This window comes from Crinia signifera, chromosome 1 (genome assembly GCF_055691185.1).
Source record: "Crinia signifera chromosome 1, ASM5569118v1, whole genome shotgun sequence".
Taxonomy (NCBI): Eukaryota; Metazoa; Chordata; class Amphibia; order Anura; family Myobatrachidae; genus Crinia; species Crinia signifera.
In genome coordinates this window covers 42703348-42709347 of record NC_139217.1, presented here as the reverse complement: position 1 = coordinate 42709347, position 6000 = coordinate 42703348, and the positions used below count along the sequence as shown (strand labels likewise).

At 40.8% G+C, this 6000-nt stretch overlaps 1 pseudogene; it reads right to left on the bottom strand.

Moving 5' to 3' along the window:
• Positions 1 to 3082: 3082 nt before the first annotated feature.
• LOC146037028 (5S ribosomal RNA) lies at positions 3083 to 3202 on the bottom strand (annotated as a pseudogene).
• Positions 3203 to 6000: the final 2798 nt, after the last annotated feature.

The window sequence follows — 6000 nt, the reverse complement described above, 5'->3', positions numbered from 1 at the left end:
TCTGGGACTCCTGCAGGGCCGGACTGGCCATCTGGCACTTCTGGCAAATGCCAGAAGGGCCGATGGCCTTGTGGGCCGCTTTTCTGCCTAGTGCCGGGCGGCCGTGTCATTAGCATAATGACCTCATGACACGACCGCCGGACCGCCTCCCTCCAGTCTGAGCAGCACTAACTAACATACTTCCGCTGCCCCCGGAAAGCCATCAGCATCCCCCAGCACAGGCAGGGGTGGAACTGCCGGAGACATTTGCCGCTGGACTCCAGGCTGAAGCGGTGAGCGCGCAACTGCACCCTTGTTCTCCAAGTGAGTACAGCACACACAGCAGAAAGATACATCGCAGAATGGGACTGTCACTGTCCCGTTCTGCAGATATATCTTCCAGCTGTGTGTGCTGTACTCGCTAACAGTACAGACATTCTCAAAGTTTTCCTATTCACACCCCCGTCTGTCCGCCCGAGTCCCCGCGCACCAAAACATTTGATGTCTTGCCGTTCTCTGCAGCACTCCGCAGCTTCGCATCCTCCTAGCTCCCGGCTCGGGCCGCGGCAGTGTTAAGGTGAGGACTGCTGGGGGGGGGGGGGAGGTCAAAACACCCCCACTGATGTGCTGACCCTTCAAATGTGTGATGCATGGATGTGATCTTTGGTGCAAAAAAGGTCTAAATTCATCTGTCTCTCTCCCCCCTCCCTCTCTCTCTCTCTCTCTCTCCCCCTCTCTCTCCCTCTCTCTCTCTCTCTCTCTCTCCTCTCTCTCTCTCTCTCGCTCTCCTTCCCTCCCCCTCTCTCTCTCCTTCCCTATCTCTCTCTCCTTCCCTCTCTTTGTTTATGGACACAAGTTTTTCATTCCCATAGATTCTGGCAGTTGAGATATTTTTAAAAATCCAGCTATTTACTGTAATGTATTTAGTTTAGTTCCAATTTCTGTTTATATACCAAACCTTGAAATGTTTTTATCATATATATATATATATATATATATATATATATATATATATATATATATATAGGGGTAGGAATCAAGCGGCACTCCCGGATTTATTGCAAAGTGTAGAAAATTTGTATTCAGTCATCCAACATGTTTCGGGCTCCTGGCCCGTCCTCAGGGATATACAACAGTGCTAAAAACCACACATATAAGTACTCAAACAAGTGATTGAAAACTCCCCCCACCTGGGTCAACCAGCGCCGCCCCACTCACCTGCGCTATCCAGGTCCAGTCCCCGCTTCCGCTTCACCGGCGTGCAGTGACAAACACACCGCCATTGAGAAGGCTGTGTGTAAACCCGGCGCCTCTCTCTGACGTCATCACGTCCCTGCCACGCTCCAAGTCAGCCTATCAGGACTACATGTCCAAGCTGGAGGGCACCAGGTCAGCTATTACAGCATCATCCCCATTTGGAGTGCCGGCTCATCCCACTACTATATATATATATATATATATATATATATATATATATATATCTATGTATTTTGGATGAGCGGCGCCACTTGTGCTCCTCTAGGAAACAATAATATCACCAGCAATTTTCCCTTATATTATAGAGGGTGTCTGCCAATTCTTTAAGAATTAGTGTCGGTAGAACACTTAAAAGGTATAAAAAAAAGTGGATAAAGATAGCGGCGACTAATTGCTGAGCTGGGTATAGTAATAAAATAATTTATTTTAGATGACAATATAAGACAAAAAAGTACGTATAAAAAGGTGGACAATTTTTAAGATGTAAAGATAAAAAGTACAAAAATACAAAAATACAAGGGAAAAATGGAGGAGAATAAAAACACAATCTTCCTAAAATCAAATAAAAGATATAAAGGAGATTTGCTTAACTTTAAAAAAGGATGGAGATCAGAGGTTGCCCAACGCGTTTCGTCGATGTGACTTCATCAAGGGGTAACAGGCAACTGAGACCAGACCGGTATTTATACCTGTATGTCTGTCTCCTGGCTATATGACATCACTTCCTGTGATAAATTGGTATGCAGGGCTATAAGGCTATTTAAACAGTTATTTTCTTTATCAAAATGCTGTTAATATTATTAGCTATGTATAATCAGACAATCGCTATATTCAGAAAGAACAGAAAATGTACATAAACATTTATACAAGTCCCAAATGCGTATGAAACGATAATTAGCGGCACTTCCGCCACGTTTCCGGCATCAAGGCAGTCAAACTGCGCATGTCCAAGTTTGTGTAAGGCTTGTTTTGACCTTCTTTGCGCATTGCGCATGCGCCGACCGTCAGACGACCAGATAGAGTCTTAGGCATTCTCAGGATGTAGTGTCCGTTTCCCTGGGTGCCGGCGGCCATTTTCTAGTAGATCTTGGTAGCTTGTTTAGAAAGATTGATTTTATACGGTGGCCATCTTGGTGGAGGTAGCTTGTTAAATTCCGCGATATATAAAAGCAGATAAAAGGGGGACATCGTAAATATATAAAACATACTTTCATATCTGTGTATTCTGCGCTTATATGGTACACTTAATAGGGGATATTTCGAACGTTAATGTTCAGAATAAAGTGCTATAGTGCTTAAATTGATGATACAGTACATTGCGGCGGCCATCTTTGTTGAGGCACCTAATCAGAGATATAATTTACTACTAGGTAAAAAAAGGGGGGACCGTGGATACTTATAATAAAATCTACATTTCAGTAGTGTTGCACATATTAGTGCCTATGAAAACAAATAAAGAGTGAGGATGCTCCAATTTAGATGGATAATTTAGACACTCTGCATATTTTTATTCTGATGCAGTGAAATTATTCTAAGTATTTATGCATAAATAACAGGATTTTTCCAAATTCATTTAAAATTAAGAGGTGTATTTGGAACGAGAAAGGAAAGTGATGTTTAAGAAGCGTGAGGACTAAACAATATTATTTATTTTGTATGTGCATATATACATGTGTTTACTAACTGTGGTATATATAGAAATGGATGGTGCTTATATGTGAAGATAGGTTTATAAGAGTTGGTGATACTTAATAGGTGAGAATAATTAATGGTGTAGGTTTAAAAAAGAGATAATTGGTGATACATTAGGACAGCTGATTAACATCAAGGTCAGTCGTCATTTTTGTCACTACAGCACCTGGTTTTCCCAAGGGGTCTCCCTTCTTGGTACTAGCCAGGCCCAACACTGCTTAGCTTCCAAGATCGGACGAGATTGGGCGTCACATAGTGTGGTATGACTGTAGATAAATGCCATGACAGTTTTTTAGATGTTTAGAAACTTTATTTTATTAATAATTTAAAAAAAGGGTGTGTACAAAAGTTGTGATAGGAGAAGTGCCAGTAAGAAAAGGTACGTTTTGACCTTATAAGAATGGTGCTATTTCGTAGCTGTCATTGAAACCCTGTGGATGCATGGTATCCAACTCGAAGATCCAGTACATTTCTCTCTGTGATAATCTTGTCGCCAAATCTCCACCTCTGGGTCCCATTTTGACCAGTTCGATTGCCTTAAAGGTTAGTCCATCAGGATTGGCGTTGTGGTGACTTTCAAAATGTTTGTAAATGGCGTGGCTGTCTATCTTGTTCTTAATATTTCGGTTGTGTTCCTGGATCCTCAGTTTTAGCGGTCTCTTAGTTTTTCCAACATACTTCAGGTTACAAGGGCATTCCAGAAGATAAATTACTGAGCTTGTGTTGCAGTTGATGAAATCTTTTATGGTGTAGTCCTTTGTGTTATTGTGATTGGTGAACTTTTTTCTGTTTGGATGAACGAACTTGCATATGTTGCATTTCCCACATTTATATGAGCCTACACACTTGATTCCTATGTTTGTTTGTGGATTCTTTAGAAGGCTTGGTGCTAGGATATCCTTCAGGTTTTTAGATTTTCTGAATATGACTTGGGGGTTTGGTGGTAAGATGTCCTTCAGGGTGGGATCCATCAGGAGTACGTTCCAGTGTCTTTTAAGGCTCTGTTTAATCTTACATTCGTGTTGGTTATAGGTGGTGATGAAAGATACTGTTTCCTTTCTCTCTTCTTTTTTGTTATATTCCAGTAACTCATCTCTTTGGATGTTGTTAACTTTAGATAATGCATTATTTAAAACTTCGGTGGGATATTCTTTTTCTTCAAATCTTTGTTTGTACAATTCAAGTTGGGTGGCACATTCTTCTTCCTTGTTGCAATTCCTTTTAATACGGTTGAACTGGGAGAACGGAATGTTCTCCTTCCATTTCCGTAAGTGATTACTTTTGAAGTGAAGGTAGCTGTTTGTGTCAACTTGCTTGATAAAATTCTTTGTGTGCACTTTGGTACCCTCACCTACCAGTATCAGGTCCAGAAACTCGATCTGGGTTTTGTTAATGCTTGACGTGAATTTGAGGTTCATTTGATTGTTACTGATGTATTTTAAAAAATCGGAAAACATAGCTTCATCGCCTTCCCACACGATTAAAATGTCATCAATATACCTTCTGTAAAACTTGACATTGTCCTTAAAAGCATGGTCTGTGTGGATAAAACGCTTTTCCCAGTACCCCATAAAAAGATTGGCAAAACTTGGTGCAAAGATAGTGCCCATCGCTGTGCCGCATCTCTGTAGAAAAAACTGGTCTAAAAACTTAAAATAGTTGTGACTTAAAATAAACATCATGATGTCACATATAAAAGTTTTGTGTTGAGGGGTGATTGTGTCGTCCTCCTCCAGGAATTCCTTGCATGCTTTGATTCCGACTTCATGTTCTATGCATGTGTACAGCGACTGGACATCTATCGTGGCCCAATAAAAAGAATCCTTCCATGTGAAACTTCTAAAAAGATTTAAAACTGAGGTTGTGTCTTTTAAAAATGCGGGTAGGTTCATCACATATTTACGTAAAAAAATATCTACATACTCAGAGAGATTAGAGGTCAGGGAATCTATTCCTGCCACTATTGGACGTCCCGGTGGATCGACTAAAGATTTGTGGATCTTTGGCAGGAAATAGAATATAGGGGTGATGGGGTTGGACCTCATAAGGTATTGGTACTCTTCTTTGGTTATTATTTTGTCCCGTAGGCCTTGCAGTAGCAGTATTCTGAGTTCTTCAATGAAACCTTCTTTTGGGTCCTGTTTCAGAGTTATGTATGAAGTCTTGTCATTCAGTAACCTGTTTGCTTCGCGTACATAGGCCTCCCGATCCATAATGACCAAACCTCCCCCTTTGTCAGCTTGTTTTAGGATAATATCAGGGTTATCCTTGAGTTTCTTCAATGCTTCTCTCTCTGAGTTTGATAGATTCTTGTGTGCGATGGGTTCTATTTCTTTGTCACAAAGGTCCTTCTTGACTAAATCATAGAATATCCCAATGTTGTTCCCTTTCGATTCTAGGGGATAGTACTTAGATACCGGTTTTAATCCTGATTTTGATTGGTTCTCGTAGTTCTGGATGCTGGCATTTTCTTTCCTGGCGAAATGTCTTTTTAATGTCAATTTTCTCACAAATTTGTTCAAATCTATATAAGTTTCGAATTTGTTCATTCCTCCTGTTGGGGCAAAGGATAAGCCCCTATTTAGAAGTGTTGTTTCTGCCTCACTCAGTGTATGCTTGGAAAGGTTAAAAATTCCTTTAGGTTGTGATTTTACTGGATGATTCGTTTTTTGGGGTCTCTCCCTCCTGCCGCCCCTCTTTCCTCTTCTTCTACAAATCTTCTTTTGAGGGGGGATGCTATTTTTACATCCTCCTTGACGCTTTGTCTCGTGGTTTCCCGTATCCTGGTGGCTGTGTCTGTGGATAAAAAATCATCCCCAGTGGATTTTAATCTCTGTAGTGGTGTGTACCGGTTAAATGTTCGGAGTTGTGGTGTTTTCGGGGAGTTGTAAACTTTTATTTTGTTTCTGGTTACTTGATTGGATTGTCTTTGATAATTTCTTTGTTGGTACGGTGCATTGGAGAATCTGCTCCAATTTTTCACCTTGCCCTGTTCGTAGTCATGTTTATCTCTTAGGAATTTCTTTTCCTTTGTTTTAATCACTTCTTCCTCCATCCTGTCGATTTTTAAGT